The 14,464-nt window shown below is 51.3% G+C and overlaps 1 protein-coding gene across 5 annotated transcripts in view; it reads right to left on the minus strand.

Moving 5' to 3' along the window:
* Positions 1-14,464, minus strand: part of HIVEP3 (HIVEP zinc finger 3) — a 369,906-nt gene that overhangs the window by 113,076 nt on the left and 242,366 nt on the right. The window contains exon 1 of one of the 5 annotated variants that reach the window (XM_032493975.1): positions 12,461-12,594. The exons of the other annotated variants lie outside the window; for them this stretch is intronic. The gene's annotated coding sequence lies outside the window, so the exon portion shown is untranslated. Of the gene's footprint in view, positions 1-12,460; positions 12,595-14,464 lie in introns of those variants that run through there. 5 annotated transcript variants of the gene reach the window in all.

Raw genomic sequence — 14,464 nt, forward strand, 5'->3', positions numbered from 1 at the left:
GGGCAGACCCTCATGCTGAAGCCAGAGAGCTCCGCCTGTTTTCCTGGTCCTCGAGGGAATATCCATTTATCCTCCATCCAGCCCTTTGCACCACTTGGCACAGAATTTAGAATCAGATGTGGTGTGGGTCCCGGCCCCTGCTTTCACAGCCCTGCAGACTTGACGGCTTGGCAGGGAGAACGCGGAGTCCCCGTTTCCCTGACTGTGAAGTGGGGCGTGTGTGGATGCTCTAAAGCAGGCACAGGCACGCTGCGTCTCCGTCAGGAGCAGCGGATCGGGATCTCAAACAACAGCCCTCGGCCCTGAGCCACTGTGACGAGAGATGGCAAGAGCCCCACACTAAGAACAGAAAGCCTCAAGCCAAGTCTCAGCTTTGAAACCCCGCGTATCTCGAGCTACCCACTTGACTTCTCTGATCTTACTCTTGGAGACAAAAAATGTTTCCATAAGGGGTCTGTATGAGTTTGAACTGAGGTCACATGTAGAAATGCTGGAGGTACAAGAATCCTCTGGCTGGTGGAATCCCAGGCGCCACCCTGTCCCACAGTCCGATGCTACAGCTGTGGGGAGGGCTCAAGAATATGCATTTCCCCTACCCTCCATCCGGGCTGTAATTCCACTGCAGTCATCAATGGATCATATTTCGAGAAATCACTCTAGAAAATGCTCAATATGTATTTGCAAAATAAACGAATCCTGAACATCTGTTGAGATGCACATGGCTGCTGGGAGACATGGGCTGGAGGAAATAAGTAATTATCTCCAAATACACTTCCTGTGAAGTCCAAATGATGGGAACTGGGTTGAGGCTTCTAGGACTGGGAGGATGATGCAAGAACTGCTCACGTCCCTGAGGAGCAGACGTGAGCTCTTCCGGTCAGACAGAGACCTGGCTGGAGGGTCCTGCCCTGGGGCTCAGGGTCAAACACAGGGAGGGGTGTTCCAGGGAGCCCCTGGGGACTAGTTCCAGATCCTGTTCTCTTCAGTATCTTCATGCAGACAGGAAAGAAAGAACTGAAAATATGCTCATTAAATCTGCATCTGGCACCCAATTTGGCAGGGTTGCCAAAATTCTGTAAGACTAGAATTAAATTAGCAAATTGGAAGTAAAATGATTTTAAGCAGACATGATGGAATTCATCAGAGCCAGGTGGAAACTAGTGGGGGGAAGGGACCCAAGAAAGATCACACACCCAGGGGTGGGAAAGCCTGGCCGCCAGCGGAAACGGAAAAGAAACAAATCAGTGAGCAGACCTGACCCAAAGGATAAGATTCACCCCTGGAATGTGCTGGTGACAAAGCCAGCCCCACGCTGCGAGGTGGCGAGAGGCTCTTTCTGGGAGACAGGAGCTGTGGCCGGCAACAACCAGTGAAGGATGGCAGCCATTTACAAGGGGACCAAGAAGAAAGGACCCAGGGAACTGTTGGGAAATGAGGCAGGGTGGGTTCTCCGGACCAAGGACCTCTTGAGGGCAGGCACTGCGGTGGTGCACACAGTGCCCGGTGTGCTGTCCAGGCTGTGATCACCATTGCATGTCCACTGAGCTCATGGTCTGGGGAAGACACTGGGATGGACTCGGAGGGGCAGGGGTAGCACAGAGCCTATAGAGGGAGGGGCAAGAGGACTGAAGCGTTTACTGGGTACTTCCTAAGCATCACGCACCCTGTTAGATATGTGCCAAGCATGACCTCATCTCATCTTCTCAGTAACCCTGGGCTTGAGAGATTAGTCTTTGCTCTTCATTTTCTTGGGCTTTCTTTCTTGTTTTCTTTGTTTAAAAATAATTTTTTAGCAAATATAGGAGTATATAAAGTAAAATGTGGCCCAGTCCCCCTTCACCCTCTTACCCACCCAATGTCTACTCCCTGGATGAAACTACCACTAACAGTTCCCTGGTATGTTCCCACGCTGTTGTCATGAACACAGAAACATATCTACACGTACACACATGTATATAATTGTTTAGCTGTCTCGGTATAAAAATGGGATCAGATGAAACATATTGCACAGAAACCTTTTTCCAGTTAAGAATATGTTATAAATGTCCTCCCACGTCAGGACCTATAGATTCATTTGTTTGATTTTAAATGGCCGTAAAGTATTCCCTGGTATGAATTTACATAATTTTCTTAAGCATTGCCACTGCTGGACATTGAGGTCATTTCCAAGTTTTTTCTACTGCAAACAACGCTATAAGGGGACATCTACATACATGTGTATATTTAAATGTGTGTGTATATGCGTGTATGTGTATGTATGTGTGTATATATATATATGTATCTTTGTGTTATTTGTGTTTCCATAGCTGGTGAATTTCAGGATTAGGGCAGGTCTGTGCCTGTATCATTTTCATTGATGCCAATTGAAGCTCACAAGTCCCCTTGACCCTTGCCAGCATTAGGTTGTCTTTATTTTTTCCCATGTTTGCCATCTATAAGCATTTTTAATTCTAACCCTTTGTTTTTAGTAGCTAGAGCATTAGTCATATGTTTATGAGCCATTTTCACTTCTCTGAACTACCTGTTTACATATTTGCTCATTTTTTTCAATTAGCCGTTTTTGCAGTTGGTTCATGGAATTCTCATAATAAGAATAACAACTAACACGAAGCTGTCTATGCACCGGGCACTGTTCTAGGCTCCCTGCAAGCTTCACAGCACTGAATCAAAACCCCAAGAGGGGAGTGGTAGCGCCAGTCCATGTTTACAACCAAGGAAAGGGAGGCTCGGAGACGTCAAATGATGTCTAAGGTCACGAACGTCCGAGGGGGGACAGGCCAGAGTCTGAGGGACTACTTGAACCAACCATTTTATCCTCAAATGAGATATTTGAAAAGTACCCCCCTCATCTAACTCATAGAGAAAGAAAATTTCCTTCTTAAATTTTCCCTCTTTCTGTTATTTATCCTTTACTTTCTTTGTGGAGTCTTTAAGTGCATATTGATTTACTATACCAGGTAAGGACACTGAAGTTCAGTTTCTGAGAGAGGCAATTACAAAACGGAATTGGACCCTCTACCTGAGATGGGACATGGAAACATGCCTGAGAAATGAAGAGCAGGATTTGGGTAGGGGCAGGATTTACTCATGAGGGTAAAAGTTAGGGGACATGAAGGCTGAGGTGGGCCCCAGGCTGTGAAGGGCTCCAAAGGCAGGCGGGCAGGTCCCAGGACTCTCCCCTGGGGGCAACTTAGGGTGAGAAAGTCTGGCACCAGGGAGTGGGTGACAATCAGCCTATGTAGAAATCATCATCTGATCACCTATAAATCATCACCTAATCACAGAGTGATCTCACCAGGGGGTCACGTCCACCAGCCTGGCACTGGGAGCGGTGAAGGTGCTCGTCTTTCAGGGTGATAAACACACCTGTGTATCTGGAAGTGCCGGGGATCCCTCGTGTGAAAGCCACACCTGACAGAGGCATAACTGGGGGCTTCAGTGGCACCTTTAATGAGGTTCTTTTTCAGCTCCCCAAACACCAATGTCGCGTGTGGGTTTCTGGGTTGGAGACCTCCCGAGTTGTCACATGGCTTGGTTATCCTCACCTCAGCAAACACACGCAACACTTCTGTCTCCCATGGACACAACACACAGTGGAGGGGGAAGGGTCATTTGCATGCCATTTGCCACTTTTCTTCTGAGAAGAGAGAAACTGAGTTAACAAAATAGGAAAAATGTGGGAAACAGACTTGCTAAAACTAACATGCAGAAACAAGTCTCAGAGTCACAATTTAGCAGTCGTTATGTTTTTTTCCAGCTTTGACCTCAGATAACTTTAGTGTTTTCCAGAATGTTTTTGTATAGAACTCTAGTTCAGCTATTCCTTACACACAGACACTCACACACAAAACCTATTGCTAATACATATATATATATTATATATATATGAGTTCTCTGATCAATCAAGCTTGGAAAACTGTACACAATGTCCACCTCTACACACACACACTTCCACACACTTTCGGGAGATTTCCAATGCTCTTTCACATACTAAAGACTCAGAAGTCCTGCAGTATAAGGGCCTGTGTACTTTGCTATTGCACTTTTATTTTCTCCTTGTATCATGTCTTTCCATCCCACAGCACTTGTGTTCTAGAGAACACACCAGGGAATGCCAGACTTCTTTATTTCACAAGATCAGAGCCTGCTTAAAATAAAGAGTCTATGAGGGAGCAGCTGCCCTACTCTTTTAAACATTAAATGCTTTCTAAGAGACTCATGGTGATGGTGTCCTGTCCATCTGAGCATCTTTTGCCAATCCTACATTTCAGGGTGACACTAAATGTCCACATGCCAAGGTGACGTGTGGAGTGGCACAAGCCCTCTGGACACCATTAGGAGACCAGGTCACCCAGACAGGCTAAACTTTAACTCTCAGGCATTTGCACAGTGAACCTGGGTTAATCCCTTGCTCTGGACTCAGAGGTATTCAGCGAGAGGGTCCCAGGAGACTCACCTAAGCCAGCCCACTTGCTTTGTGAATGGGGAATCACGTCAAGGAAGCCCTTGACCCTCATCTCTTTCCTTTACTCCAGGAGACCCCGTCCCCTGGCCCTGGTGTTTTCTACCATGAGAAAAAAACCAGATCACCGTTACACCTCCCTCTCTGCTTCTGTTCTCACTACCGCACACGACTCCTTCACAGCCATTAGTCACTACGATTCCGAGTCACATGATGCAGCCCTACAAATAGAACTGGTTTCCTTCTGTCTGCTATAGCATCAAGTTGAGTTACAGTGTGAGGTGGTGAGTTTGCATCACATGTAAAGGGCATACTTGGTATAGCCTACAATATAAGTCATATGATCTATGAGAAGTTCACTTAGGGGCAGCCTCCAGGGGAGACATCGCCCAGAGTACACTCCTCCTCTAGTGTGGTTACCAGCATTGGTTTATAATCTTGCTGCTTCTCACATGGGCAACTCTAGGCAGCATGCTTGGGGTGCCTTGTAGCAGGTGGGATTCAATCACTTGATGACCTTTATGGCTCTTATCAGTGACCTTGAAGAGGCCAGTGAGTCGGAGTGTATTTGATTTATTCAGTTATTTTTAGATAAATTTTTCCCTTTGGAATAGTCTTACATTGACAGAGAAATTGAAAACATAGAAGAGAGTTCCCATATACCCTTCACCCAGCCTCCTTTAAAGTTAACATCTTACAAAACTAAGGTACACGGGGCAAATGGAAATTGATACCCATACATTATTATTAACTAAACCTACAAACATTATTCATATTTTACCAGTTTTTCTAGTAATGTCCATTTTCTGTTCCAGGATCCAATGCAGGATCCCATATTGCATTCAGTCGTCGTACCTCTTAGTCTATGGGTTTATTTTTGTTTTAAAAAAATAAACATCATCCTCTCCTGCATGGAGGGTGCTATGCTGGGTGCCCCACTGTCCTGCAAGGAGAAACGCAGATCTGATGGGCAGCAGAGTCTGGCTTTGAGTGTCCACTCTGCCCCTCACTTGGGATCTGGTCCTGGGCTAGTCACTCCATGCATAGAGTTCTCAGATTCCACATCTGCATCATGGAGATGATACCTTCTACTTGTGAGAGGGCTGAATAAGACCGTCTATGTGGACAGGCGTTTTGAAGGTTCAAAGTCCAATTCACCGATAACCCTACCCTGCTCACTATTATTACCATTAACGCCGGTGTAATGCCCATCATAAATTAGACTTGGTATCCTGTATCGAAAGCAGGATAGCCCAGAGTCTGAGCTGCCTGGCTGAGCTGACAGTTTCAGCCTCAAATGAGATCTTTCCATAGGCGCTCAGGTACCGCAGAAAGGAAATTCTGTCTCAGTTAGTCTGTTCACTTCTGCACTTCTTTCAGGGCTCTGCCCAAATGTCGCCTGATTAGTGATAATTTCCCTGACCATGTGACATACACAAGCCCCCTGAACCCTCCCCCTGGCATTCTCTAACTTCTTACCCTACTTTTTTCTCCTCTACGGCACTTACCCCATTTGACATATTACATTTACGTGCGCCTCTATTCACAGGATGTCTCCCTCTGCTAGTCTATAAGCTCCAGGGGAGCACTGCCTGTTGTCTGTTTTGGTCACTGCTGCATCCCTGTGCCTAGAACAGTGACTGATACTTAGGAAATGTTCAACAGATATTTGGTAGATGACTGGATGTTCAGTGTCACTCTGCAACTTCATGCCTCCATCCTGATCATCTGAAAACAAACACTTCCTATCCAAACATACTGTTGAATTCAAATGAGAGGAAAGCTATTCGGGAAGCAGGTGGCTTTGAGCCTTCTGGGTCTTCTTTAAGGAAAAAAAAAAAAAAGAGTAATGCTCTTCTTTTAATTTAATATCATGCCATTAACGTCTCTTCACCTGCCTCCTCTCCCATGAGCAGCTCTGCCAATTAGAAACCACAGTCTCTTCCTCATCCACAGTCTGTCTGCTGGCTTCTCCACAACAATCAATTCCAGCAGAGCCCAGGCTAGAAAAAGCCGGTGAAACCCCCACACCCCACTTGGGGCCCACTCCATTACTGAGGCTACTCAGCACTTGCACATCAAAGGCTCACAGGCTTCTCAGGGCAGGAAGATGCCAGGAGGTCTGGCAGACTGGCCTCAGTGAGGATACTGAAATGGAGGGGAGGGAACTAGCAAATGATATACAGTGACCTAGTAGCAGGTCCAGGACAGAACCCACATCTCTTGGCTCGGCATGCTGGTCCTGATTCCTCTTGGGCTGGAACCACATCCCCGTGCCCATCTTTCACCAAGGGGCATGTGCTTATTTCCTTGAGCACCAAGCTGGCAGTCTGCCTCCACGCCTCCTGCCCATTCCTGGGGACCTGATGAATTTGGGCAGCGATGGGTGGAGGTCACTTTCCAAAAGCAGCAAAGCACAGGACAGGACAGGAGAGCCAGAACAGAAAGGAAATGGGGGCCACATTGATTAACAGCCAGGTAGGTACTCTTTACCATCATCTCATCTCATCTCACACTCATAGTGCCCTGCGACAAAGGTGTCAGAACCACATTAGATAAGTGAGGAAAAGGAAACACAGAGAAGTTGAAAAATGCAGCAAATCACATGACAAGTATACGGCAAAGCCAGCTGCAGAGTGGGTCCCTCCTGGTTCCGAAGCCCTGTTCTCTGCTCACCCACTCTAATAAAGACCTTAAAACTTCACCAGCACTCCAGAGAGGAGTGGGTCCTTCAAACGCCAAGATATTCCTCTGGTAAAGTAGCCAGAACACACCCATCTGGAGATGGGGAAACTGAGATCTGGTGAGGAAATGCAACTTGTCTATGGCCACTTGGCTAGGGAGAGGCTGGATCTGTTAGACTCAGAGCTTCGTGAGGAGGCAGGTGCTCTCCTAGTGCTTAGCTCCATGCTGAGCCCCTGGAAGGACTCAACAGGCTGTTGATGAATAAATGAATGAATGACAAAGTAGGTTAGAAGCATAACTTCCTATGACTCCCCCAAGCCATGTGCTTGCCCCAGAACTGCCCCACACAGTGGCCTCAGGAACATGAGACCAGGCTGGTGCAGGTGAGCACGGCTTGAAATTAACACTGGCCTCCCTCCAAGCCTCACGTCCCCCTCGCTGAGCCCATGGATCTGTGAGGCGTGGGTAGTGATGCTGGCCGCGGTCCCCATTCAGCCCTCAGCTCCCTACCAGAGCTGGAACTGTGCAATGAAGAGGTGCGGGAAGGCTGTGGAACTGGTCATTCTTTGGCCCAAGAACTGATGTTTACAACATGATATGTATCCTCTTCTTAAAAGTCCGGTGTTTGGTGCAAATTGGTCCAATCGGTTTTATTGAACCCTTTAGTAGCAACCAATTCAAAAATACTACAGTTGTTTTTATTATTATAATTCATTTTTTATAATAACTGAAACTGTTTTTACTATTCCCCTGCTACATGTCAGCCTCAGCTATCTCATAAGATATCTGGCATAGATGGTCTTCTGTAATCCATCCAGCCACTCTGTAAGGAAGGGTGAGCATTCCCATAATACAGACGAGGAAACTGAGGCTTGCGAGAGGTAAAGGAACTTGGCCAAGGTACATGTTAGAAAGCAGGAGATACAAACTCAGGTCTGGGGGCCCCAGAGCTCATGTTCTGCCCATGTGGCTTGTGTGCGCTCAGGACAAGGAGGTTAGAGCCACAGCTAAGGATACATTGAAACTGGAGGCAGACAGAGGGCCTGCCAGACTTCCCTGGCATCCAGCTAGCTGGGCTTCTTACCCCCAGGCTGAACTTCTAGCACCAGGGGCTTCTCCACATACCCAGATGCCACTCCTAGAAGCTCTGAATCAGACAGTTGGGGTTGAACTTGAAGCTCTTCTGTTAAAAGCCCTCAGGAGACAGCAAAGGACACCCTTGGTTAAACCACTGCTCTCAGTTCTCAGGAGGTCATTCTCTCACACCTACACCTTCTTCCAGGAGGTTCCAACATGTTTCTTAAGATATTCATTTGATGGTTTACCAAGGATACCATGCCTCAGAACCTGAGACCTTACAATCCTAGGATTCTCAACAAAGCAACAGTAATTCTGATCGTCCACAGACAGGGAGATGGGCTGTGAAAGTCTGTCTTTATTAACCATGACAGTTATTCCCACACAGCATGATGTTTATGAAAAGGACTTGAGAGCCCAAAGTCCTGGATTTGAGTCCTAGCTCTGTCCTTGACTAGCTGTGCAACCTTAGGCAAATCAGTTCAACAAAACAGTTACTCAGAGCTCTGGGGTGGGAAGACAAGACACAGGAGTGGACCAGCAAAGCCACAGCGCTCTTAGCACTGAGTTCCTCATCTGTAAAATGGGAACCAACAGCTACTAAGTGCCTACAATGACGTGTCAGGCCCTGACATGCTGGTTCTCACTTCACACCCCCAGGGCCTCAGGAGGTAGGCTCTCCCATGTCCTGCCCTGCACCTGAGAAAGCAAGGATTCAGGGGTGAAGCAGCTTGGATGAGCCCGCAGCAGCATGTGCCGGTGTCTGAGGTCTCTTCACTCACCGCCACCATCCCCCCTTCTTAACCCTCCCCCACTTGGCAGACCAGTCCACAGAGTGAACGGATAATAGGAGAGAGTGCTCTGCAGCCCATCAGGAACCACACAGAGGTATGACATCATGGTTATTAATAATGGAAGCGGCGCAACTAATTCACGATCCCTCCAGATGGACCACCTGAATGGTTGTGGACCTCCTTCACACAGAGCATCAGATCCTATTATGGCAGAGCAAGGAGGGGCCCTAGGAGCCCAATCCTCTCCTCATTTATATGTGGGGGATGGACCAGAAGGGAGGCAGCCCTCTGAGGTAGTAGAGGCAGCCCCACACCCCAGAGCCCAGGATGCACTCAGTTTGGCTCTTGTGATTGAACCACAAAGACAGTCAGGTCCCATACCAGATACCAGCAGTTGCCCTCTTCAAAGGGCACTGGTAAGAGAATCAGCAGTGGCTGCAAGTGTCACCCTCGGTCTAGCTCCTTCACGCTGTGGGGACTTTGTACCTGCTGTCTTCTGCATGGAATACTCTTTTCCCAAATCTTGGCATGGCTATCACTTTTTCACTATTCAAGCCTCAGGATAAATTTTCAGCTCCTCTGAGAGGATACCCGGGGCCCCATCTTTACCTTCCCCCATTCCTCTCTGACACTCTCCATCCCGCTGCCTTGTTCAAGTTTCTTCACAGTGTGCATCACCATTGAGCATTATCCATCCATTACTATTCATTCTCTCTCCCTTCCCACTGGAATGCAAACTCCGTGATCAGAGAATTAAGTCATTTTCATTGCCTTAATCCCCAGAAAGGTGCCTAGGTCCCAGCAGACACTTCAGCAAACATGTTGAGTGAATCCCTCTGGATGCTGGCCTGGGTCACGGCCATTCTAGCAGTCAGGAGTCACTTGCTCACTCACTCATTCAATAAATGCTTATTGAACGGCTCCTCTGTGCCAGGCATTCTGCTAGAAGCTGGGGATTCCAATCCAACTAATGAGACAAAGTCCTTGCCCTAACAGAGCTTTGACAGTTGATGAAAACAAACGACACAATAGAAGCCAGGGCTGTTTCAGCCACATCATGTGTGACCGAACAAAAGCTGGACCAAAAGAAAAAGAAAAAAAAGGTGGGGTGGGGGGGGTAAGTATGGCAGAAAATGGGAGAATCAGGAAAACACTGGGGAAATGTAAACATCATACTGGCCCCGCCAGGGATTCCCACATGTTCAATACTCATCTTGGGGAGCTGGGGCCAGGTACCCCGCCCCCTCCAGCTCTGGGGACATGAGGACAAGGGGACATGCCTATTGCCATGAGCGCCTCCTGGCTGCAGCCTATAGTACAACAGGATGGATATGTGTGTGAGAGTTGTACAGGAGTGGGCATGTACACATATAGAAGCAGGTGACTGCATGTGTGTGAGCAGATGTAGGTGTGTGTGTGCGTGTGTAGGGGCATATGTGTGAATGAGTATAGAGGGTCGAGTGTGTGAGCGTGGGAGAGAGCGGAGGGAGAGAAGGGTTTGTGTTTGGAAGTGGATGTGTGAGTGTGTAGGAGTGCTTGTGTGTGTGTATGTGTGTGTGTGAGATGACACTGGTACCATTACCACAGCGCCCATGTCTGGTAGAACTTTACATGTTAAAGCCCCTCAAACAACTGACACCTAGTAGGTACCTGATGATTACTGAATTCACTTAAGTCTTTATGTTTGTCAAACATATCCTGCAGAGTGTCCACATAAAGCAGCAAGACTGGTTCCAGAAGAGAGCTGTCAACTTCTGGATGTAACTGAGTGGGATGAAAACACTGCATGAAGACTCTGGGTTCTGGTCCCTGTTTTACCACTAACTACTGGGTGATGTTGGGCTATTGTTTAGCTGTGATCTCAGATAAGGCGTTCACCTCCTCTGGGCTTCTACTTACTCTTCACCCAAGAAGGCAACTAGAACTTAGACGAGTGGACAACGCCACATCATGTCTATCAGAAGCTCCAGAGGCACTGTTTCCTTGGGGAGGGAGCAAGCATGTGTAACTTGAAAAGGGCTACAGGGAAGGGAAGAGCTGGGTCTGACAAAGTTAAACAGATTCTTTTATTGTAGTACTTCTCAGAGACTTTAATTTGCCAGTCTGGACTGATTGGCCAGAAGGGTTATAGAGAGCTTGCAGAATGTGCTAGACTTACTAGGAAAGGAAAGCTTACTTGTAGCACAGCTTTCAGAACTAATGTTCCACAGAACCCACTTTGGGGACTCTGCTAGCAGGCATATGGGACACTTATTAACGCCCCCTTTCTTGCAGACGACAGAAGAGAAATGGTGTTCAGTCTCCCTAGGTCACACAGCAGAGCCCTGGCAAATACTAGACCAAAATCATCCAAACCACAGTAACTGGCACGTGCACAGGGCTTTATATTTACAGAACATTTTCACTTATAAGATCTTAATTCTCCGTGACAACATTCCTCTGAGGACCTTCAGCCCCATTTTTCAGATGATAAAATGCAGCCTGAAAGAAATCAAGGAATCTGCTCCCAGCCATTAAGTGATGGACCCATAACTTGCCTTTATCATTCTCTCCTATGTCCTCGATCAGACCGTCAATAAATACATTCTATATTTTATAGAAGAACAACTGTAGCCACTTCACAGAGCCGCCTGCCAGATAGATGCCGAGGCTTACACACCTGCACCTGTTCTGCAGTCGCCACCACTGCTGTCTGGAACCTAGGCACCATGCATCGATCGATAGGGAAGGGGAGAGTGCTCAGAGAAATGCCCAAGGATGGGCACCACTCTGGAAAAGGCTGTGAGGCCAGGATAGCTTCCTGCCAGTCGACACGCCCTCTTGACCATGCCAGGTACAGCCCCCTCGGCTGTACCACCTTACCAGGTACCACTCTTCAAGAGGGGTGGGAAGAGCCAGAGCAACGCTAGTTTAACTCCCTCCCAGTAAGCCCAAGGAGCCCATGGCTGGTCGGCTGGGACAGTCAAACCACCACTGCCTCCAGGGGTAAGCGTGGCCAGGGCTGCCAAAGCCATTCAGCAGTTCCCACCGGGGTGCTGTGTCCCACCGTGTCCGCCAGGATGCGGCTCGAGAGGCGGGGCGGGGTGCGGGTCTGTTCCAGGCCCGGAGGGGCGAGTAGGGCTGTGCCAGGCGTCAGTGTACGGGAGAAGTGTGAACGCGGGAACGCTGGTGTCACCCCAGGGTGGTGACAGAAGTAGCGTCTGGGAAACGCGGGCGGAGAACGTGTGCACCAGGCAACCCCGGGCTGTGGAGGAGTCCCGGAGGTCCCGGAGTTGGCCCGACGCGCTCCTGCACGCGCTCTCGCGCCCAACCCTCTCTCACGGGCCCCGCTCCCGCTGGTGCCCTGGCCGCCGGCCAACCGGGCTGCCGGTGCGCTTGTAGGTGCGGGACTCCGGGCTGCCAGGCCGCGGCGGGGCGCAGGGCGCGGGCGCTCACTGCTTACCTGCGGGCTGCCGTGGCTCCGCGGCTCTGGGCTGGGCTGCGCCGGGCTGGTCTGGGCTGCGCTGGGCTGCGCTGGGCTGTGCGCCCGGCCTCCGCGCGGCTCGGCAGCGCCCGCTCACTCGGCTCCGCCCGGCTCGGCTCCGCCCGGCGGTGCCCGGGGCTCTCGCTGGCGGCCCACGCGGCGCGGGGTGGGCGCGGGGCGGGCTGGCGGGCGGGCGCCGGCGGCGGGCGCGGCTCCGGGCCGCCCCGCGGCCGCTTGGAAGCTCCTTATTTGGGCAGTGATGTCAGGGGAAGTCGCAGGGGCCGGACCACCCACTTCTTTCCATTCACTCCCCAGTTTCCTGTCGCCGAGCCCGGGGGACCCCGGCGGCCGCCCGGGCCGCCTCTCCAGCCAGCTCGGCCCCGCGTGCCCGACCTCGCTGCCCGCCGCTTGGGGTCCCCGCGCAGCCGAGTCCCGGCGGGTAGGAGGGCGGGCTGCCCCCGGGAAGGGTCTGCGTCTGGGGAATCCCCGGCTCCCGGCGGCAGCGGGGAGGGTCTGCGCGGCGGCCTCTGCGGTGACAGGCTGTGTCACTCCGGGCGCCGCCCCTCCCTCGGCGCCCGCCCCGGCTCCCGCGCTGTCATTTCCTCCCGGGCCCTCCGGGAAGGGCAGTCAGGGAAGCCCCGGTCGCCGCCGCCGGGGTTCTGCCGCTCGGGGCCCCGCCGCTCGGGCCCCCGCCTCGGGGGCACCCGGCCAGGCGGGAGTCCATCGTCGCCCTCAAAGGGCACGCACCCCGCCTTGCTCCCGAGTGCCAGCCCCGCTCCGGGAAGTCCGCGCCTCCTAAGGCGGGAATACGCCTTAATGGGCGCTGGGCGGGGCGGGCCTGGCCCGGGTTCCCTGGGCTCCAGCCTTGGGGTGGGGGTGGGGGCACCCCGGGGCTTCCCAATGGCCTGACTTTCCCAGAAGCTACCAAATCCCAGGGTTTGGGACCTGAGTCACATTGGTTCACCCTTTGGTCAGTCCCCAGCGCAAGTGGGCCAGTTCCCCACTCAGCCCTGCTGCCTGCTTCCCGAGGGAGCAGAATGGCCAAGGCCTGGAGACCTCACCAGGATCTGTAGCTCACAGACACAGGCACCCTGTGGCGCAGACTTGTCAGGTGACGCCCTCGAGGTCAACTCTCTGCTGAACCAGGGCTGACCGTGGGTCTGGCTGACTTCAGGCCTGGTCTCTGCTGGCCAGGAACAGTCTCAGGAGGTTATGGGGACCGGGGCCAAAGTCAGGACTAGAGTGAGGCAAGCTAAGTGTCCAGGGTGCCAACTGCAGGAGGCACTCCCTCTCCAGGTCACAGATGTTCAAGGACTCACAGAGTGACTGACCATTCAGCTGACCAGGGCTGCCAAAAAGGCCTTGGAGGCCCCAGGCTTCCTCTGGTTCCAAAGTGATGACCTCAAGTTCAAGGCCCTGCCTGTCACAGGGAGTGGGCTCCCTCTGACTAGAGGCCATCTAGGCCCAGGGGACAGGGCTAGTGGCCCTGGGGATTTCTGTGCCTTCTCCACACAACAGTTTCTGGCAGAGCCTCCACCCTCCCTCAAAAGTTGGAGCAAACCAACCCTTCCCAGACCACCAGCTTCAGTGGAGGAGCCCCAGCTTCCAAAGGGGAGCCACATTCCTAGGTGCCTGGGGGAGGAAACCACCGCTCCAGGGCTTGCAGGGAGTGAAGGGAGGTGTGGTTACAGCTGGACACCCACTGGGTCTGCACACTCACCTACACAATTGCACACCCACTGGCCAGTTGCCAAGGCTCCTGGCTGTTCTGCTGATCACCACTGCCCCAGTCTCCCTCATCTTCCATCAGCTCCCAGAGCTCAATCCCAGCTCTAATTGGGTCATTCCCTTTCTGACAAAGCCCCAGAGAGAAGGACTGCACTCCCTGATCTGGCATGCCAGGCCACTGACCTGCTTCATCTCCGGCAGCTCAGCCCACTGCCAGCACTCCCCCCAGCCTTCCAACAGCTTTCACTTCTTGGG

This window comes from Camelus ferus, chromosome 13 (genome assembly GCF_009834535.1).
Source record: "Camelus ferus isolate YT-003-E chromosome 13, BCGSAC_Cfer_1.0, whole genome shotgun sequence".
In the NCBI taxonomy this organism is placed as follows: Eukaryota; Metazoa; Chordata; class Mammalia; order Artiodactyla; family Camelidae; genus Camelus; species Camelus ferus.